The sequence below is a fragment of the Sminthopsis crassicaudata genome, chromosome 5 (genome assembly GCF_048593235.1).
Source record: "Sminthopsis crassicaudata isolate SCR6 chromosome 5, ASM4859323v1, whole genome shotgun sequence".
Lineage (NCBI taxonomy): Eukaryota > Metazoa > Chordata > Mammalia > Dasyuromorphia > Dasyuridae > Sminthopsis > Sminthopsis crassicaudata.
Window position 1 is genome coordinate 15706933 of NC_133621.1, and position 22981 is coordinate 15729913.

General features: G+C 49.0%; 1 protein-coding gene and 1 long non-coding RNA gene across 3 annotated transcripts in view; one reads left to right on the plus strand and one right to left on the minus strand.

The window, feature by feature from the left end:
* JAZF1 (JAZF zinc finger 1) overlaps positions 1-22981 on the minus strand; it is a 234864-nt gene that overhangs the window by 72881 nt on the left and 139002 nt on the right. The gene's annotated exons all lie outside the window — the stretch shown is intronic.
* LOC141542327 (uncharacterized) lies at positions 4281-9275 on the plus strand. The gene is made up of 2 exons (XR_012482126.1): positions 4281-8094; positions 8148-9275. It is a non-coding gene; the product is annotated as an uncharacterized LOC141542327 (long non-coding RNA).

The window sequence follows — 22981 nt, forward strand, 5'->3', positions numbered from 1 at the left end:
GCCTCATCTTTCTCCCATTCTGACGGCCTGAGCAGTCCGGCTGCGGCTCTCTTCGGGAAAGTGTTTCTTTCTTGGTGTAAAGAGAGCTTTCGGCCTCTGCTTTGCAGAATTGCAAGACAGCGCAGTCCCAGAGTGAAACACGTTCTTGATGTTATTCTTAAATACGTCCTGGGACCACAGAGTGGCTGTGGAATGGCCTTCCCGCCTCTTGGGACTGAGCAGAAACATTGGGGCGGAAGTGCCCGTTGGGAGGTCCCCGAAAGCGCCTTCTGGACAGAACCCGGCGTCCGGCAGGAATATTGGGCGCAGGAGCCGGGCGGGAGGTCCCGAAAGCGCCCTCAGGACAGAACCCGGAGCCCAGAAGGAATATTGGGTGCAGGAGCCCGCCGGGAGGTCCCGAAAGCGCTTTCAGTACAGAACTCGGTGTCCCGACAGAACCCGGCGTCCCACAGGAATACTGAGCACAGGCGCCGGGCGGGAGGTCCCGAAAGTGCCCTCAGGACAGAACCTGGGGTCTGGCAGGAATATTGGGCGCAGGCGCCGGGCGGGAGGTCCCGAAAGCGCCCTCAGGACAGAACCTGGGGTCTGGCAGGAATATTGGGCGCAGGCGCCGGGCGGGAGGTCCCGAAAGCGCCCTCAGGACAGAACCTGGGGTCTGGCAGGAATATTGGGCGCAGGCGCCGGGCGGGAGGTCCCGAAAGCGCCCTCAGGACAGAACCTGGGGTCTGGCAGGAATATTGGGCGCAGGAGCCCGCCGGGAGGTCCCGAAAGCGCCCTCAGGACAGAACCCGGCGTCCGGCAGGAATATTGGGCGCAGGAGCCCGCCGGGAGGTCCCGAAAGCGCCCTCAGGACAGAACCCGGTGTCCCGACAGAACCCGGCGTCCCACAGGAATACTGAGCACAGGCGTCGGGCGGGAGGTCCTGAAAGTGCCCTCAGGACAGAACCCGGAGCCCGGCAGGAATATTGGGCGCAGGAGCCCGCCGGGAGGTCCCGAAAGCGCTTTCAGTACAGAACTCGGTGTCCCGACAGAACCCGGCGTCCCACAGGAATACTGAGCACAGGCGTCGGGCGGGAGGTCCTGAAAGTGCCCTCAGGACAGAACCCGGAGCCCGGCAGGAATATTGGGCGCAGGAGCCCGCCGGGAGGTCCCGAAAGCGCCCTCAGGACAGAACCCGGCGTCCGGCAGGAATATTGGGCGCAGGAGCCCGCCGGGAGGTCCCGAAAGCGCCCTCAGGACAGAACCTGGTGTCCGGACAGAACCCGGCGTCCCGCAGGAATATTGGGCGCAGGCGCCGGGCGGGAGGTCCCGAAAGCGCCCTCAGGACAGAACCTGGTGTCCAGACAGAACCCGGAGCCCGGCAGGAATATTGGGCGCAGGCGCCGGGCGGGAGGTCCCGAAAGCGCTTTCAGGACAGAACCCGGAGCCCGGCAGGAATATTGAGGCAGGCGCCGGGCGGGAGGTCCCGAAAGCGCCCTCAGGACAGAACCTGGTGTCCGGACAGAACCCGGAGCCCGGCAGGAATATTGGGCGCAGGCGCCGGGCGGGAGGTCCCGAAAGCGCTTTCAGGACAGAACCCGGTGTCCGGACAGAACCCCGAGCACGGGACTTCTTCATGCCCCGGATTTCTTCCTTCAGTTTTCTGTTTTGAGAGACTTTCGTCCAGTCGCCCGGAGCGGGGGACGCGGCCGGAGCCGGGGGTTACAGCCAGGGGTCCGTCTGTTCCAGAGCCGCGGCGGCGGAAAACGGGGATTCCCCTTTAACTGTAGGCTGGGCGGGCGGCGAGGCGCCGCTGGTGCGGGGGCTTCCGCGCCCGGTCCCGCTCTCAGGTTTGGCCCACAGAACGCTCCGTAGTCACGCGGTGACATCCGGGCCCCCGGAAGCGTCTCCCTGCCTCTGGACGACCCACGCACTTGCCCAGGGCTTCTTTGCCAGGAACAGGAGCCAGGGAGCGGGAGAACCGTGTGGTCCGCGGGATGGAGGCGCCCGGCCTGAGAGCGGGCGCGCGCGGAGGGAAGACCCCAGCTCTGGGTGCGAATCCCCAGCCCTGCCGCCAGCTCCCGGGAGAGCCCTGAAAAGAGTAAGCTCGAGGGATGCGCGGGTCCGGCTGGAGGAGTTCGGGGCCGGCTCCAGGGGGCGCCAGTGCTCTGACCCGGCCCGGAGCCCCAGGCCCGCGAGCCCGGCCCCGCACTCCCTCCACCGCCGGGCTGTCAGTCTGGAGACTGAGGCCCAGGGCCCCCCTCCCCCCCACGCACAACACCCATAGACAAATGGCGCGCACTCGGACGGGCTCTCTCTATTATCTGCTACTAGTCTGGCAGGTCTGGGCCCCGCGAGCCCCTCCCCCACCCAGCACCCTTCCCCCTCCTAGGCGAGCGGCCATTTAAAGCTCTGATCTTTTTGCCGATACCCTCGGCCGTCAGCTCGGGGAATAGTGAGATGGGGGCTGCTGCCGCCTCTCCTGGGCCGCGGTCAATCTTTATTCGGGCTTAATGAGCATTTATCGGCTGCTCCTGACTGCACGCAACCCGTGATAAATGATCGGACTGGCGCTCGATGGAAACGCTGCCGCGGGCGCTAATTGCCGCTCGCTTTCCCCCCCCCCCCCCCCTCAATGGCGGACTCCTGCCCGGGTGTCGATAGCGCGAAGGCCCCGCTGCCGCAGCAGCGCAGTTCCCATGATGCTCTCCTCCCGACATATGCAAATCAGAGCATTTTTGGGTACAGTCCGCGTGACCTTTTATTAGCAAACTGTCAAAATGATCAAACAAGCCATTGGGGAGCTCGGGCTTGGAACCCTCGGACCGCGGGAGGTCAGCCTGCGGCTCTAATTAGCGGCCATCTTGCCGTCGGCCCTTCTGGCGGGCGCACGGGCTGCTCCCATCTCCCAAGGTTTGCACCTGCATTTAAACGGGGCCTGCTGCGGGAGGGGGGGCTCTTGGGCAGGGAGGGAGAGGAGGGGGCGGGAGGAGGGAAGAAGCGGGAAAAGAGGGAAAGGAGGAGGGTGAGAAGAAAAAAGGAGGGGGGAGGGAAGGGAAAGAAGGGGGGAAGGGAGAGAGGAAAGAGAAAGGGGGTGGAGGGTGAGGAAGAGACGGGAGGAAGGAGAGGGGGAGGAGGAGAACCAGGAAGAGGGAAATAAGAGAGAAGAGGAGGAGGGGGGGAGGGGAGAGGGTACCGAGATCCTTTTCTGCTTTGGGTGGGTTTTCTTAACCTAAGAACAACGACATTTCCAGCCGGCCCCAACGAGGTACTGACGTCCCCGCCTCCCAACCTAAGGCAGACCCGCTTTCCAGGTGTAATTAACCAAATCGAGGCAGAAAGGCCCGTAGAACTGCGCGTTTGAATCACGCTCAGGTTCCCCCAGCTCTTTTCTTGGAGCTCTCTCATTGGGTCCTCACAGGCTCTGCAGGTGGGCGCCCAATGTCCCCATTGGACAGATGGGGAAGCACATGTGCGCGTCAGGATCCGAACTCAAGGCCGGCACCCTCTGGCTGCCACCCCCACATAGCCAGTGCAGCCGGAGGCCCCGCTGGGAGCGGTGCGGGGAGCCCCCAGAGGTAAAAGGCTCACAGGGAGTCCTAGGCCCCGGGTCAGATCTGGCCTCTGAGCCTTACAGCCACGGAGATTCGGCCCCCCCCCCCCAGTCATCTGTGAAAGGAAGGGGTCGGCCCCACAGCCCCAGGTCCTGCCCCGCCCTAGGCCTGGGAGCTCGGCAACTCACTGGTGGTGGTGGGGGTGACAGCCACTTTCAGTGAGGAATCACTTCCTGCAGTGGGAGGGCTGCGTCTGTGGGCAGTGGGAGGGCTGTGCCAGTGGGCAGTGGGAGGGCCGTGCCAGTGGGCAGTGGGAGGGCCGCACCATTGGGCAGTGGGAGGGCCACGCCAGTGGGCAGAGGGAGGGCTGTGCCAGTGGGCAGTGGGAGGGCCATGCCAGTGGGCAGTGGCAGTGGGAGGGCCGCACCATTGGGCAGTGGGAGGGCCACGCCAGTGGGCAGTGGCAGGGCTGTGCCAGTGGGCAGTGGGAGGGCCGTGCCAGTGGGCAGTGGGAGGGCCGCACCATTGGGCAGTGGGAGGGCTGTGCCAGTGGGCAGTGGCAGTGGGAGGGTCACACCAGTGGGCAGTGGCAGGGCTGTGCCAGTGGGCAGTGGGAGGGCCGTGCCAGTGGGCAGTGGGAGGGCCGCACCATTGGGCAATGGGAGGGCTGTGCCAGTGGGCAGTGGCAGTGGGAGGGCCATGCCAGTGGGCAGTGGCAGTGGGAGGGTTGCACCTGTGGGCAGTGGGAGGGCCGTGCCAGTGGGCAGTGGCAGTGGGAGGGTCGCGCCAGTGGGCAGAGGGAAGGCTGTCTGCAGGCAGCGATTGGACGAGCTCTGAAGAAGGCAGAGGAAGAAACAATTCAATGCATGGGGCACAGCTCGGGCAAAGCCATGGAAGCTGGAGACTCGATGGCACCTGTGGGAGAGCCTGGAAGCTGCGGGTGTGCAGGAGGGTCTCCTGGAACTCAGGCTGGAGATGAAGGGGGAAAGTCTCCTAAGCCAGAGGAGCCTGTGTCTCCTCCCCAGGAATAGGGAGCCACGGCTGCTTGTTGAGAAGGGGAGGGACACAGTGGGAGCTGGGACCATCTCCCTTTCACCTTCCTTCATGCATTATCTACATGAGCCGGAAACCTGGGATCCCCCAAGGCCAATCTGCCTGCTCCCCAAGGAACCCCAGACACCCGTTCACTCAGCAGCTGCCCCAAAGGCCCTTTGTAAGCCACAGGTCAAGGTTATGCAGAGCCTGGGGCAAGGGAAGGGAAAGCCGGCTCAGGCCTGAGGGGCCGAGGGGCCGAGGGGCCGAGGGGCCGGAGAGGCAAGGGGGCGGGCCACCTGTTCCGATGGAGGGCCCTGCTCTCTCTTGTCTCACACCTTGGCTGCCTTCATGACTTCCTTCACAAATGACCCAAGAAGGGAAGCCCCCTCCCCTGCGGGCACCCTGGGCCCAGGCATCGCAGTGGGGGCGACTGCTTGGGAGCCCCCTGCTCCCCACAGAGGAAGCCTTCCCCTTGATGACTAATTGTCACTCGGGGCAGCGGCACATTTCCAATCTCTTGGGGAGACGGCCCTGGAGCTTTGGACACTGGAAATGTCTCGTCACCTCGGGCGGTCAGGTGGGCTTCAGTTAGCGATGAAATCTGGACTTTCTGTGATTCCCACAATTTAAAAATGTCAACAAGGCATGTTGATGTGGAAATGTCAGAGCTGGAACAATAGCAGGAGGGACAGCCGTACCTCACATTTACACAGCCCGAGAAGGCTCAGTAGGGCTTTGCTTGACATTATCTAAACCATTTTACAGCGGAGGAAACTGAGGCCGTGAGAAGGAACAAACCCATTTGCGCGAGGTTCCCCCAACTGCCTTGTTCAGGCACCTCCTGGCCCTCCTTAGCTCCTTCCACTAAACCAACCTCTCCTCTGATACCCGCTAAAATAATTGTTCCAGCTCCTCACGACTGTTTCCCAGGAAACCTCACTTCAACCTCACTTCCACAAACTGGGTTTTTGACAAAAAAAAAAGATATTGTTTCCTTGGGCAAAGCCGGAGGGCCTGACGTTGCTAGAATTCTAGAATTTCACTTTGGTGTTTCAGCAGGGTTACCGGGTGGGCATGTGACTAGGGGGTGGCACTGAGAGCTGTGTCCTAGGGCACCACAATTAGATGACGCAGAAAGAGCGCTCCTCCTCCCGCTCCTGCAGGATAGAACATTATCACTAAATGCTATGACAGTATTGCTAGGAGAGGCTTAGCACCTAGTAAGCCAGCCCAGTTTGCTAAAAAGAAGCTACCAGATCCTTCCTGTTAATGACACCCATCTGGAAACTACCATGAGACCCCTTCCCCCTCAGCCCAAATAGTCGGAACGGTTGCTTATATTCGGGGCAGCTTTGGGGTGCCGTAGATGGGTGGGGCCCGGAGGGAAGAGGATGTGGGTTCCAAACTAGCCTCTGATACTAATTGGCTGTTTAACTGTGGGCAAGTCACCTAACTCTGCCTCATTGGTAAAACCTTCCAGTATCTTTGCCAAGAAATGCTCCCCCAAAAAGGGCTTGTGAAGAGACACTTCTGAAAAATGACTAAACAACACATTTCCCATATTCGTGGAGTTCATGTGAGGACTCCTGGCAAGTACCCTCAAGGGCAAAGAATGCTTCTGGCATACAGTAGGTGCTCAATATAGGCTTGCTGGCTGATACAGAAGACCTCAACTCGAGGGCTGGGGTATGATTCGTTCTGTGTGTAGCTGCCATTTTGGTTCAGTGGTTATCTATCTTTCACTTTATAATGTTGATCATCTTAGAAGTGAACTCTGCCTGCTGTTGCTCGCACGGGGCTGGGCCCGGGCCAGCACCGGGCTCCCTTGAGCTGGGATAGAGCAGATGGGAGCCCGGCTTCGGTTATTATTCTTGGTGAAGTGGAATTCCTCTGCAAACCGGGCTGGGGTCACGTGGGCAGCCTGGGCGCTGCCATTTGCCCAGAGCTGTTTCCATTAGCAACTCTATTTGTGAAAACAAATGTCAGGCGTTAGCTCTCCATCCCGGTCCTCCGACTAGGAGGGGAGCCAGCGCACCAGAGGGGGAATGTTCTATTTCTAGACATCATCTGGGTCCTGGAGACCGTTAAAAAAGCAGAGCATTTGGCTCTGGTGTCCAACATTCCCTGGGCTCCCAGCCAGGATCCCTGTGGGGGCTCCCGAGAGCGGCCCGGACGGCGATGGAGCCCACAGGGCTCTGGGTGGGCATCGTCTCAAACCATCCACCAGGACTCCTGCTGTGGGAGCACACAAGGAGGCTGCATTCTGCATGTGATGTTCAGGGACCCAGGGGAGGAGGGGCAACTCAGAGGGGCAGAGGGCTGGAGGGAATCGCCTCTCCTGTGTTCTCCCTTGGTCTGGGCTCTTGCTGTGTCCTCTCAGCCGAGGATAAGGTTCATGAGCAGGGACAGAATCTAAACTTTGGGAGAGATTTCATTCTAACCTTCCTGGGATGTATACAGTAGGTGCTTAATAAATGGTGGAACCAAATTATCTTACATTGCCCGTGGGCCTGAGACTACCAGGTCTGTCCCTCATAGCTGGGTACCAGCACCAGGTTATTAGAGCATGTGTTTGAGAAAGGCAGTGAGGTGGTCTAGAGCAAGTAATCAAACTCAGAAGGGTCCCTGCAGGCCACATATTGTTTTAGAAAATCACATCTTCATATCAGTTATGTTTTACTGTGTTTTCATTTATTTTGTTAAGTATTTCCCCATTATATTTTTTCCCCCTAAGTCAACTGGGATTAAGTGACTTGCCCAGGGTCACACAGTCAGGAAGTGTCAAGTATCTGAGGCTTTCTGGTGCCAGGCCTGGTGTTCTATATATTGCACCAGTGTCATGTTTTGTACATGGCAGAGAACTACAGAGGTGCAGAAGGGGTCTCAGAGGTCGCCTACAGCTGGAAGGCTGTCTACCCCAAGCCCCTCATTTGACAGATGAGCAAGATATATAAACAGCTGGATTCAGAGCTGGGAGAGACATCAGAGGTCTCTCTCTAATATATATCTGATATATAACAACCAGATTACTCTGATATTATATAATGATAGATTATATTTCTCAAATAAGATATTTGTCAAGTGCTTAATTATGTGCCTGACACACAGCAGGTGCTTAATAAATGCCCTTTTCCTTTCTTCTCTTCTGGTCCCCATTTTGAGCTGAAAAAGGGAACAGAGGCAGACAGAGCTGAAGCAACCTGCTCAGGGCAAACACAGCTAGGCCCGATTGAAGCCACATCTGACTCCAGCTGTGGCTCCCTCTTCCCTGGGCCACGTGGCTGCCCCCAAAGGCCTCTTCCCTGGGTGGAGGTCCAAGCAGGTTTAGGGAGCTCTCTTATCCCAGCTCAGGGCCCCTTCCTGTGCCTCCCCTCCCCCGCTTTTTTACAGATTGCCAGATTGGTGACTATGCTCTGGATAAGTGAAGTTACTCACTAGGGATTTCTGGCCAGGTGAGCTGGACTACAAATCAGGGTGCTTTATGGTGTTGTGTGTGTGTGTGATGGTGGTGTGTGTGTGTGTGTGTGTGTTGGTGTGTGTGTGTGTGTGTGTGTGTGTGTGTGTGTGTGTGTGTGTGAGAGAGAGAGAGAAGGACCCCTGCCCAGTCACTAACCTCCTGAGAGCCCCCCAGGCTATAAATAAAAGCCTGTCATTAGGTCCTGTTCTGAGTCCCCTCATTGTCTCTTATATTTAGGTGTCATGGGGAGCCCCCCTCCTACCCGGAGAGGTCCTAGCCCTCTCTCTTCACCCTGTGGGGGACCTCCTCCTGGCCACCTCCCCTTCTGCACTGAAGACCTTTGGGTAAAGACAGAGCTTCTCACCAGGTTCAAGATCAAAGCCTCTGGGACTTGGTGGGACCCGCCTGACCTTGACCTTGACTTCAGTTGGCTTGGCCTTCAAGGTCTTGGGAGTCTCCTCTGAAGCAACATGAGGCACATGATCTCATGTTTAGATTCAGAACAAAATCGGATGGCTTATTGATCTCAGAAGCAGCTTCCGGCTTATTGCTTGCCCTGCTGGGGGGGGAGGCACCCCCAAAGGCCATCCAAGAGGTTCAGTTTACATGATTCTATGGCTGCACCCACAGCCCTCTGTCTACACCAGTTTCCTGCCTAGTAAAGCCTCTTCTTGCTTTTATGTCAACTCAGTCAAAGCCTCAGGAATTCCAGTGGGAAATCATGAAACGTTTCTCCGCCCCCCCACCCCCTTTCTGAGATTAAATTAAAACCTGTTTGTCAGTGAAGGAAGCTGAAAGAGGCACATAAAGCATGACTGAGGCGGCGGCTCAGGCTCCCCATGTTCTGATTCCTTTTAAACTGTATATTTTTATATCCACTAATGACCAAACTTGGGAATATCCATAAAATTTGAAAGTTTGCTAAATATTTTTACTTTGCTTTGAAATCTTCAGATTTTGACAAAATAAATGTTTTAAGTCATTCTTTAAGGGCTATCCCCTAAAAAGGGGCTGGTCCTGTCCACCTATGACACTTCCTAGCAGTGTGACCCTGGAAAAATCAAGTCATTTCTGAGTCTGACTTTTGTAAAAAATAAGTTAACAAGCCTTTTAATAATTAGTCAGATACAGCCTCAAACACTTAACATTTCCTAGCTGTGTGATCCTGGGCAAGTCACTTAACCCCAATTGCCTCAGGCAAAAAAAAAAAAAGAAAAGATAATTAGCCTGGGGTCCTAAAGCTGAAGGGATGCACAGGGGCCATGGGGTCATTTTGCAGATGAAAAAACTGAGGCAAATGACTAAGCCAGATTTATAGGTCTAGTAAGAGTTGGAGTCTTTCCTGATTTCAGGTCCAAAGAGTTATTCACTGAACCATTTATCTACCTACATCGTTAGTAATTATTATTCATATTATTAGTTATAAAAACAAATGCCTTGACAGAAATTTCTCCTAGGTTTTAGGAGAGCCAGAGCTCACAATCAAATGGTTTCTCACTGCCTCTTTCCTGACTTACCATTTAGCGAAGGGTTCAACTTGTCTGTTTTTTTCCTATAGGATAAACTCCAAGCCCAACCTCAATAGAGGAAGTTTTGCCCTCTTCCCCCTTCTTCTCTTTCTGTCATCTACATCCTTAGTGACAAACCACAATCAGTAGCCATTTTTACTTCCTCCTCAATCTGGACCAAAGCTTTGAAATCCTTCATGGACTCTCCAAGGAAGTCCTTGATGCACTCTCCAATTCTTGATGGACGCTCCAATCCTTGATGGGCTCTCTGAGGAAATCCTTCATGGACTCTCCAATCCTTGAAGGACTTTCTAGGGAAATCCTTGATTCACTCTTTAATTCTTGATGTGCTCTCCAAGGAAGTCCTTGATGGACGCTTCAATCCTTGATGGACGCTTCAATCCTTGATGGACTCTCCAAGGAAATCTTTGGGTCCTGTAGGAGGCTCCCCAATTCTGCCTCTGACTCAATGTCGGGGGGGAGTTGTGATGGTGAACAGCCGGCTGTCAGAATTGGGCATCTCAGCTCAATCCTCGAGGGGGCCAGTCCCACTTAGCCCTTCCTGTTTTTCTTTCCCTATTTCCGCTCACAGGTCAATGTGCAGCCGGGGCTGCCGAGAAGTTAACAAAGATGCTTGAGGGGAGTGTTAGGAAATTGCAGACCCCAGTGGTGAAGAGGGCCAGGGAGGGAACATGTGCTGGCTATGTGTTGACATTGGGAGAAAATGCAGCCAGCAGCGTGAGTCAGGTAATGGATGAGGTCAAGGGAGGGAGGGGATGTGCAGGTTAGCCAGGACAGGGCTACTTAGGGATTCCAGGAATTAAGAGAAGGCCGAGAGCTGGTCTCTGGGGAAAAGGCCCACTCTCTGAGGGGAGATTTATATCACCCAGGGGCACGGACATGTGTGCTCATTTTAAAACATTTTACTTAAAGCCATCTGCTACGGCACTCCTCAACACAAAGAATGATCAAATAAAAACAACATGTTGGTATTTGGTAAAATTTATACAGAGAGGCAGCTGGCTTTTTTTTTTTTTTCCCACGAAGTCTAATCCAATCCAACGGTCCTGGCAATAAATATTATGGATGTGAAGGTCCAGAGTGAGCACACTTTTTTCACAAATCCCACTCTAGTGCCTAAGAAACCACACAATTTCAGATTTGGAAAAGAGCTCCCTAGCCAAGCCCATGGCCCCCAAACATCCCATTCCCAACATCTGTAGGAAGAGGTCATCCCACTGGGGTTGGAGTCTCCAACTGTTGGGCTTGCCTCTTGGCAATTTCCCTCTTTTTGCTTCTCTCCTGCTCTCAGAAACAAACAGAACAAGTCCATTTTGAGTCCGTGAGTCCCCAGTGCCCAGCACATAGGAAGCACTTTCTAAGACTTGCCATCCTTCACCATCCCTAGTTCCTTTGGCCCATGGTTATGAACTGGAGGCCTTGTTCCATCCCAATTTATCTTCTGGGACTGTCATCCCACTTACCAGCCCTTCCCAAAGGCAAGGACACCAAGGACCACGGGCCTCCAGCCAGCAGTGTGGCCTCTTGGCAGGGGCTCACTTTGTCCTTCTTGGGGAATGCTCCAAACCCCACTGTAGGCTTATGGAATCTAAGACGTGGACCTGAAGGAGTCCCAAAGGCCGACCTCTCACAGTGCATGGGGGACCCTGAGATCAAGTGCTGGAGTGATTTGCCCAGAATCCCAAGGGCAGTAACGATTCCGACTGACTTCTGACTCCAAGCCTGTCTGCCAGAGCACACTGTCTGTGTCCCAGAAATGGAGTGCTGTGCTCAGTCGGGGCATCCAGTTTGAGATTGTGGAGGGCGCTTGGCAAAGGGTGATTCGTATGGCAGAAGGATGGGACTGGGAGGAGTGGCAGTGGTCCTCCTGGAGAAGAGGAGGTGGAGGAGGGATGGAAGCTGCCTTCTTACTCCTTTGTTCTGTTTGTCTATCGAGGGCAGAACTGGGAGGGATGGCCTTAAATTACAGGCTGCTGTGCTGGATAGTGAGCTCTCTGTCTCTGAAGGTCTTCAAGCAAAGGCTGGATTGTCTCTTGTTGGGTTCACTGCAGCAGGGAATCTTCTTGGATCTCAGGTAAGTTTGATGTCCAACTGTGAGAACTCTTCCTTCTTGCCTTCCATGATGAATATCAGACAGAACTTCCCAACAGAATGGGCTCTTCCACATGGTGTGAAGACAAGGAAGGTGGGAGCTTTCAGAGAATGTGACCGACCTTGAAGAGTTGGCTGCTGGGGAAGGTGAAGTTTGCATCCTGGTATTAAAAGAACCCAGAGCAGCTAATATGGAGATATGTTTTGCATGATTTCACATGTATAATTGGTATTGTGTTGTTCATCTCCTCGGTGGGTGGGGGAGGGACTAGAGGAGGGAGGTTTAAAAGCTATAAATGACAAATTTTGACTCCCACCCCCAGTTCTCTTCCTCTTCATATTCCACCCTCAACTCCCAAACTCTAGAAACCATATGTAGGACTTCACTTACGCCTGCTTCGCCAACAATGGGAAATGGAAATTTAAAAGGCAATTAATTAGTCTTGCTCTTTGATCCTGCCAAGAATGGTAGAAAGAACGCAGAACTTGGAATTAAAAGTCAAGCTCAGAACAGGTACTCCCCTCCTTTGGTGAGGGGCGCTGAATTATGGCCATGGGATGTTGTGAACACCGTCATGTGCAGGCGGTGGGCTACTCAGTTTGAGAAAACTGGAACTTCTGTTTTTTGGGAAAGGGAAAATTCAGTTGGGGGTGGGAGAGGGAGGTATCCAGAAATGATTGTTAGGTACAAACAAAACATAGGGGGAAAGGATCAAAGGTCAAGTTTTTGACACAAGTGGTGAGTTTTATCTCCAAGGTCCAAACGATGGAGAATGGAAAGAGGTTTTCATCTGGGTTTCGTAGTGCAGAGAGATTTCTGGGCCTCCATGAACTTGGCTGGGAAAAAAAAAAGAAACCTTTATTTTCACTAACCTTGGTCTCCTTTGCAATTGCATGAATTGTGTGTATGTGTATGTGTTTTTAAAAATGTTCTGAGCAAATGTCCACAGAGGGGTCTAAAAAAAGTAGGAACCCCAATTTAGCTTAACCCCTTCACTTTACAAATGAGGAAACTGAGGTCCAAAGGGAGAAGCAATTTGCCTATGGCAGTACAAGGAGAGAGGGAGTTGAACCCAGATTTTTTAACTCCAAATACAGCATTCTGAGGCAACTGGGATTAAGTGACTTACCCAGGGTCACATAGCAAGGAAATGTTAAAGTGTTTGAGGTCTGATTTGAACTTAGGTCCTCCTGACCTCAGGGCTGGTGCTTCAACCACTACATCAACGAGGTGCCCCAAATATAACATTCTTTCCACTCTCCCACATTGATCTCATCTACTTCTACCACTCCAAGATCTTCTCTTTTCTCCCTTCTTTCACTGGAAAATCTTCCCCTTGCATTCTCCGATCTATCATTAATCATACCCATAGCTTCTGGAGGATGTTCTGATGGTCAAAGATGGCCTCTCAGTTCTAAAGGGGAGTCTTATTTCTCTTAAATTCATAGAGAACAGCTGAACAAATCAAGTCCTGGGAGGTGGAGGGGCTAATCTCAGGCAGCTTTATTGGGCAATTTGTTCTAAGTTACAGCTTAAGAGTCATAGAGAAAACTCCTCAGTGCCAGCAAACCACTGCTTGGTTACCAAAATATACATTGAAAAACACTGTGACATATATGAGCATTTATGAGTGTCTGGGTGTTTGTGTATATAGTATGTGCACACACATATGTGTGTATATATCTATATAGTATAGGTCTATGTACCAGTGCATATATGTATGTCTATATAGCATGTGTACACATGTGTGTATATATCTATATAGCATGTGTCTATATACATGTGTGTATATCTATATAGTATGTGTCTATATACATGTGTGTATATCTATATAGTATGTGTCTATATACATGTGTGTATATCTATATAGTATGTGTCTATATACATGTGTGTATATCTATATACTATGTGTCTATGTATCGGTGCATATATGTATGTCTATATAGCATGTGTACATGTGTGTGTATATAATATACATCTATATATGTGTGTGTATATCTATATAGTATGTGTCTATATATGTGTGTGTATATCTATATTGTATGTGTCTATATATGTGTGTATATATCTATATAGTATGTGTATATATATGTGTGTACATATCTATATAGTATGTGTATATATATGTGTGTACATATCTATATAGTATATGTCTATGTACCGGTGCATGTATGTATGTATATATAGCATGTGTACATGTGTGTATATAATATACGTCTATATATGTGTGTATATCTATATAGTATGTGTCTATATATGTGTGTATATATCTATATAGTATGTGTCTATACACGTGTGTATATCTATATTGCATGTGTCTATATATGTGTGTATATACCTATATAGTATGTGTCTATGTATGTGTACATATATATGCGTGTATATTTCTATATAGTATATGTCTATGTACCGGTGCATATATGTATGTCTACATAACATGTGTACATATGTGTGTATATATCTATATAGTATGTGTCCATGTATGTTTGTATATCTATATAGTATGTGTGTATATATTTGTATAGTATGTGTCTATATGTGTATATCTATATAGTATATGTCTATGTACCGGTGCATATATGTATGTCTATATAACATGTATACATATGTGTGTATATACATCTATCTATATAGTATATGTCTATATATGTGTACATATATCTATATAGTATATGTGTATGTACCGGTGCATATATGTATATCTATATAGTATGTGTACATATGTGTGTATATATCTATATAGTATGTGTCCATGTATGTGTGTATATCTATATAGTATGTGTCTATATATGTGTGTGTGTGTGTATATATATATATATATATATATATATAGAGAGAGAGAGAGAGAGAGAGAGAGAGAGAGAGAGAGAGAGAGAGAGAGAGGAGAGAGAGAGAGAGAGAGAGAGAGAGAGAGAGAGAGAGAGAGAGAGAGAGAGAGAGCATATGTACATACATGGTATATATAGATATAAATGTAGACATGTATGTATATCTATACAATGTGTCCATACACATGCACACATATTTGTATGTATATATATAGTATGTGCACATGTGTGTATATCTATACTGTGTGTATATGTGTGCATATATATGCATGTTTATATCTATACAGTATATGTACATATATGTGTATATCTATACAGTATATATCTATATACACGTGTGTATATAAATCATTTATCATCTGTCCATCCATCCATCCATCTATCCATCTTTCTATTTATTAGCAAAGGAATCAGGAATTCCAAGAAACATAGGAAATCAAGAATGAAATAACACAAAGCAAAGAAATCAGAACCAAGAGAATGATATACACAATGACTACAATAAAAATAATGAAAAAACAGTCTTATATTTTATATGTAATAGGTATAATAATAATAATGTCTTAAAAGGCACCTGAGCTCAAGTTAATCGATATGAACAATGTTGGTTCTGGAGATCTGAGGATTAAACTCACTATCTTCCTCTAAGCAGAAGTGAGGGACTAGGGGTACAGAATGGTGCATATGATGTGAAGGGAGGTTCCTTCATGGATAGGTTTTGTTTCCTAGGCTTTCTAATAATTACTAAGTCAATCAACACGCATTTATCAAGCACCTATTATGTGAGGGTAGGGACTGTCTTTTGCCTCTTTTTATGTCTCCAGGGCTTCCTGCAGCGCCTGGCACATAGTAGGCATTAAATTATAGTAAAGATGGCCAGACCCGGAGCACCTGTGGTCTGGCCCCCACAGAATATGTGGCTTCTGGAAACACATCCCCCTTTGTGCAGCTTTCTTCGGGGCCCTGCCAGGTTAGTGAAGTCATAGGAAAAAGCTGCCATCCTGCCGGCACATCCTCTCGGCTCCTGGAAAATGAAGCTATTGCCTCCCCTCAAGGTGAGGGTTACTTTTTTTTTTTTTTTAAGGAGACGTGATTTATATAACTTCATTTATTGCAGTACTAAATTAATGCGTTTGGCCACATTTCACAGAGGCCTTTCCCATCAGACTGCCTGTAATTTGTTCCCCCAAATGCCTTTGGTATTCAACAGATTTTTAATTAGCTTTCTCCTTCAGTGTTCACAGGATGAACGCCCACCTCCTTCTAGCCCAGCATTAGCCTGGCTCCAGGACGGGGCAAGGAGAAGCTGGGAATCTCCTTCTGCTCTGGGGTGTCTTGGGCCAGGATGGATGGAAAGAAGGATAGACATAAAGAAGGACAGACAGATGGACATACCTAGAAATTTTGTGCAAATAGGTGAGCCAGTTATTAGGTAGGCTGATTGAAAAAAAGAACCCGGATTGAGCTTCCAGGGTACTGGGATCACTTGTCTTTCTGGGGCATTGTAGGTGCCACGAGAAGCCTTAGCTTTCTGAAGGAGTCGAGCTGTCCGGGGATTCGAGACAGAGCCCATCTCCACCATGGACTCCCTCAAATTCTCAGTTCGCTCTCTCCTTTGGGTTAATTAATTTTGCCCCAGGTATCGGAATGCAGAAGAGAGGTAATAAATCCATGCAGCCATTACCAGCTATTAATTATACATTAAGATCTCTTCTCTAATTAGTTAAGCAGATTCCTAAGGCCTGCAGGCCTGGTCACTCAGACCATTTTAGGGGATGTAGGAACCAGTTCTGGAGGTGAGAAGACCATGGAAATCATCTTATTTTGCTATAGGATTTCACTCAAGTGGTTGTGCAGGAGAACTCACTCCTTGGAAGCAGACATTATCCTCCCAGAGGATTCTGGGGGATAGATCCTATCTCATGAGGTTCCTGGTTCTGCATTCTGCAGAATGGGGGCAGGAAGGGAAGATGAAATTAAGAGGAAGTCACCCTGATAACATCTGTAAGTAAGAGTATGGCTGAGAGTAGGCTGCACCTACTAAGTGCAGAGGGCTTAGTTCTGGTCCAGGACGTCCCAGGGAAGAGCAGCTGATGTGCTGGGGAACAAAGAGATCTGTGTTTTCCAGAAGCAATGGCAGTATTGATTGATGCCCACATCCAGACTTTTCTTTGTGCCACAGAACAAGTCTCTGGGCCGGCACACGGCCGACACCAGGAATTCAAAGCCTTTTTCCACATGGACAGTGTTTTAGGCATTAGAAAACAGCCTGAAGCCTTCTCTGGTCATGGCCTTCCTGAGATATAGCATCAAGACTTAAGCACAATAATCTAGAAAGATACAGCAAAAGTGGAAGCAATTGGAGACTGAGGATCCAGTTCAAATTCAGACCACGAGACACTGAGTGAATGACTAAATCTCCCCACAGATGTGAAAGGAGCAGAATCAGCCTGAAGGTCCTTCTCGGTTCTAAATTTCTGATCCCAAAATGCACAATTGATAATCACTCCACTAGAGTGCTGAAAGCCAGCCCCTAAACTAACAAAAAGTACAAAATAAAGTGTGGTGGGATGTCACCAACTACTGGGACAATAATAGAACAATATGCATGTGCTCTACTAATACTTCTCAAATACTCTGACAGAGGTGGGGGTGCCTTCCCAGCTGTATTATCTGCAACACAGAGCTCCTCTGTGCATAACCCAGCCACTTTTTATCTCTCTGGGGCCACGCTCTACAAAGACTCATTATTGATGCAGGAGTTAATAAGCAGGTGGACTTGACTCACGAACTAAAATTAGAATTAGAACAAACAAACAAAAAAGAATCATAATGAGGAAAAGAGGACACACAATTCGAATGGTTTAACCTTCCATGGATTGGAAATAAAAACCAAAGCAAACCGAGATGAGAAATAAATGATAACTGATATTGACGAAGCCCTTTAAATTCTATAAAGAGCTCACAATAACCCGAAGAAGTGAGAACTAGTGTTATCACCCCCTTTTGGATGACGGAACTTTTTGGATGGAGGTCCAGAGAAATTAAATGATTTGCTTGGGATCACACAGCCAGCCAGCATCAGAGGTCACTTGTCTGACAGTATCATGCCCCTCTCCCAAGAAGGCCCAGCCTTAGGAGCCAAACCTTCCCAACTGAACAATTCCTAACTTGTGTCCTGTACGATAAAGTCCTGTGCTGTGATGCTGTCCATGTCTGCAATGTATGTCTATTTAGCACCCATGGTCAATTCCAAGCATCATTTATACTTATTGACCTTTATCTTTTTGCTCCATGAAAGGGATAAATCACAGGCCCAGACATCTGAAACTGGAAGAATTCTCAGGTTCACTCCCCTCAATTTTATAAGCAAAGCAAATTACAACCAGGGAAACTACTGGGATTTACCCAGCGTGACACAGGTAGCCAGTTTCTGAGGCAGGATTGGAACCCAGATTCTCTTCTGCTCCAACCAATGGGCTCCTTCCATGGCACCATTCCAAATACATGGAAGGGAAGCTAAAAAGGAAGGCTGGAGCCCAATTTGGAAGGAGCCTTAACTGCCAAGCTAAGAAGTTTGTGTTTTATCTAGGAAGCCATGGTGGGCAGGGGAAACTAAGATGCCCTGGGAGCTGGAGGTGCTAAGTTCTTATTGTCTCCCCCTTAGCCCTGATGCCTACAATTCTGTCCCCAGGATCCCTGGGGTGTACAAGCAGGGCAAGGATTCAGGCCCAGTATTTTGCCTAAGCTTGGGGTCATCCAGGGAGACATCCAGCTATATCTAGACCACAAGTCAGCTGGGGAACGAGATGCAAAATATCCCAAGTGAAGCATGAGAATTGATCTGTTTGAGACCACCTCTGATATTCTTGCCACCGACCCTAAGGAGAAAGCAAACCTCTCTGAGAGGATTATCATAGCAAGTCTATTTTCCATAGCCTAAACTACGCAACCCCACCCCCCCTCCAAGATATGCCCTTGCCCTGGACCTCCATTACTCTAATTACATAGCTAAGCAAGATTAATGGATTCCCAGGGAATTCCTCAGGAATTAATGACTTATTAACAGGATAGGGGGCCGTACTCAGCCAGAGGGCGATGGCGAATCATAAAAAGCCTCTTAATAAGAACCCCCCCTATTTATTCATTAAAATGTGCTAATTGAAAACCCCAAGAACAACATGTGAAAATATTCCAGACTTCTAGATACACACAATAAAACTTTTATTCAGCATGTCTAAGCAAGGACTGCTCACACTGACATGTAATACCAGATGTAGAAAGGGAAATGTGACACGGGACAGGGAGTCACCAAGAAAATCTGCATGTGTGCACCCAGGATGGCGGCGCGAGGAGGAGAAAGCAGTGGTGTTCGCCATGGAGGGGGCAGGTGCCGAGAAGCAGGGTCACCTCTGTAAGTCACTCCCTAGTCTCTCTGGCTCCTTGAGGTAGCAGCCGTGTATCCGGGTCGCAAAGTTGAGAAACCTGTAAAATGTGTCTTCAGTTCTGATAGACCATCTGTCAAGCAACCAACTGCAAGCACTGGTTAAGTACCTACTATGTAACAGAGCTAAGTTCTAAGGATAAAAAGATTAAGGAATCAAGAAAGAAAGAGTGGGGATGGGAGGAAAAGATGGAGACGGAGAGAAGGAGGAAGTAATAGGGAGAGAGACAGACACACAGAGAGAGACAGAAAGAGAAAGAGAATGAGCGCAGAGATAGAAAAAAAGAGTGCAAGGGAGAGAGATAGAGAGAGGGAGAGAGAAACAGACAAAGAGGGAGAAAGAGCATGAAGAAGAAAATGAAAGACGGGAGAGAGGGAGACGGAACAACAGATAGATGAGGAGGGAACAAAAGGCATAGAAAGTAATGGGATTTTATCAGCATCTTAGGTGTTAGACCACATGTGAGGTGCTGAAGACCCAGAAACAAAATGAATGGGTGCGGGTCCTCAGGGCGCTTCCTAGTAACAGACAAACTGATACCAAGTACACGGAATTCTTGCTTATGCTGAGTGCATTCAGTCCCCATTCAGGGGGATTCTCTGGTGGGATGTTCATCTGTCATTAACAGCATGAGGCCGGAGCAGCCTTGAAAGGCTGTTGTAAAAGAAAAACACAAGGAAGCAAGAAGAAATTCTAATCCCAGGCAGCCAGCATGGAGGAGGAGCCAGGGCTGGGGGTGGGTAGCTCAGAGCTCTATCCCCCTTTCACAGGAGGGGCCTCAGGATTCCAGGGAGATGGGCCCTCCAGAGAGGCAAGTCCAATTTGGACAAGCTGGTTCCCCAGCTTCCGGGGCACTATTGGGACTTCCCTGGGACATGCTGGGAGCATGGTTCCTCCCATTCCCAGCTCTCAGGCTGAATCGGATTTCTTGGGGCTCCCCCAGGCCGAACAAAGCTTTCTTTTCTCTGTGAATTTAAAGTCCATTTGGTCCTACAGGGATCTAAGAATACCTGCCACTTTTTCCTGGGAAATGTCCTTAGCAAAACAAGCCCCCAAACATTCAGTTCAGGACCTCCCAACTTCCTTCTAACTATAGGCTTAGTGTCTGTGTGTGTGTACCTATTTAATTTTTATCATTGCTGCCACTTCCTCTGGCACCACATCTGTCCTTGTAGCAATGAAGCAAAATGAGTGATCATGCTATGCATGTCTGATGGTGCATGTCTCGTTCAGCACCCATGGTCCACCACCTCTCTAGTTGGGTCTTACTTCAGTGATCAGAATTCTAATGTCTCTTCATATTGACTGCCTTTACACAGCCGTGGTCACTGCAGAACCTGTTTGCCTGCTCCTGTTTACTTGACTTGGTCTTAGTTTATAGAATTCTTTCCACGTGGAGTTTCTCTGACCGATTCCCATTTGTCATTTCTCACGGCACAATGATCCATTACATCTATAGACCATCATTGGTTCTGTCACTCTCTACTTTGATGGGCAGTCACTATATTTCTTTTTTTTTGTTGTTGTTGTTGTGACAAAAAGTTCTATGAATATTTCTGGGACCTTTCACTTCTTGGGAGCAGATGCCTTATGGTGGTCTTGTTGGGTCAAAGGGCATATTCAGTTGTTGGGCCCTGAATGAATCTCAAATCCAGCTCTTGTGTCTACACAAAGTTTTTCCATATTTTAAGGGGAATGTGTGAGGAAGCCTCTCCTTTCTGGCCCTGGTAGTCAGATGCTTGTGATTTCGGATGGAGTAAGAAAGAAGGCTGAAAACAAACTAAAAGCCTCTCCTTTCTGGCCCTGGTAGTCAGGAGCTCGTGAGTTCTGATGGAGTGAGAAAGGAGGCTGAGGACAAACTAAAAGCCTCTGCTTTCTGTCCCTGGTAGTTAGATCCTTGTGATTTCTGATGGCTTTTCACAGGGAACCCATAAATGCCAGGGGAGGCAGACTACAACATTGGCTGTTGGCACTCCTCACTCTGCCCATCATGGAGAGTGAACAGAGCCTGCTAGGCTGGCCTCCCTGAGAAGAGAGAAAGCATGTTGGATAGTCTGAGCACAGCATTATCCAGGGCCTGCCCATCTGAGACCCTTGGTGTTCTAGGTAGCATAGTAGATTGAGGACCAGGAATCAAGAGGAGGTAAGATCTGAGTTCAAATCCTGCTTTTGACATTTAAACTAGCTGTGGGACCATAGGCAAGTCAATTAACTACTCAAATTTCCTTATCCATAGTGTTGCATGCTGAAAGAGCAGGGCTTTCTTGGCCGTCTGATAACAATTAGAGAAATCATTTATATAAAATATAGTTCTTAAAGCACTTAGTACTCATTACTCCTCAGATAATTAGAATAATCCTATGTGAGTGCCTGGGGTTGTATCATCCTCATGTTGTAGATGAGGAGATGAGCTCAGAGAAATTCTGTTTAATTTTTGTCAACAGGTAATGGATAGAGAGCAGGCCTCAAAACCAGGAAGGGACAGGATCAAGTCCTGCTCTGACATCTACAGGCTGTGTGACCCTGGAAAAGTCATTTAGTCTTTTGATGTAATAAGCAACTCTCAATGAACTGCAAGAAAGGTACAGAGTTGGGCTAGTTAGAGGAATTTTCTGACCCATGAGTTTTCTGCATCAATGAAATCAGAAGCCTAGTCCTTATTCCTTCTGTCTTTATATTCCCAGGATTTAGCGAAATGTCTGCAGACAGGAGGTGCTTAATGAATGCTTGTTGACAGAATTGCCTAACCATGTCACATTCTTACTCCATAAAATGCAGTAGCTCCTGATTTCCTGCAGGATCTGCTATAAAATCCTCCAACAGGGATTTGAAATCCTCTGCTGCCTGGCTCCTTTCTATGATTTGTTATCTCCATCTTAGATCTGAAGAGAATCAGTTTCAGGGTGGGGGATAACAGAGAGTTGGAGCTGGGGATATGAGCTTTTTACTGGCTCCAAGTCCCACAGACTTTCCATCCTCCCCTATTGCACCCCTACAATTGTAACTTTTATTGAAATGATTTCTCCTCCAAAGGGGTCCTTTTTGGGAAATGTGGATTTAAATCAGGCAGTTGAATAACAAGTCCATAGGACTATATGGTTGGGAAAAAATACCTTGTACCTGTTGCTGGGGCTCCTTTTGGCATTCTCAAAAACTCTGACCCAAGAGGCAAATCGGTGGAGAGGGAGATTTTCTCTGACAACAAGATGGACCTTCATGCTCATCCTTGGACCCTAGAGAGACCCTGTGATTCTTTGGGGGCCGAGTCAGGGCACACACATTGGTTATTGACTCCCATATTGGACATGGAATTCTTAAATCCCTAGAAGATATGGAGTGGGCCTTATCTTCTGATGCTTGCAAGATCATAAATTTATTCCTGTCCATGTCCAGCTTTGGGGGAGAGGCAAGGAGAAAGGCTTACATCTGTATCTCTGTGGCTTTCATTTTGGTATTTAGCACCATGGTGAAAAGTACTTCTTAATCAGGACTCCCCTTTTTAACAGTAAACATGCCCATACTTATGCTCATGGGGGAGTTTTTCTGATAACCCCGGGGAATTTGATCTTTGGCCCTGCCTGCAGAATCGAGCCTACATATGCCCGTCTTCCAGAATGTGAGGCTTTGAGGATCTCTGATGCAATAGCTGACTCTGGTTCTCCAAGTGTTTTCACCCGAAGCCCCTTTCAAGTTGGAACTAAACACAGATTGTGGTCTCTCATTCTTTAGCAGAACACACTGAACATCAGCATCAAGCCCAGAACCCAGGGTAAAAGTTATGGACAAAAGGGAATGAGCTGCCCTGAGGATCTGGGGTCACCTCTCCGATGGGGGTCTCTGGGAATAAGCAAAAATGAGACAGTTTGGAGAATTCTTTATTTTTATCTCTGTAACCTCAAAGTCATTCTGTAGGTACATGGCAGTGCTTAGGATTTTTGATTGGATATGAATGGACATGCTTATTATCCAAGATGGAATTTTAATTACAGGCCAGCTTCTTTCTCCTACTCTCATAAGGCTACCTCCTACCTCATCCCTTTGGCCTGTTGGGGGAATCATAAT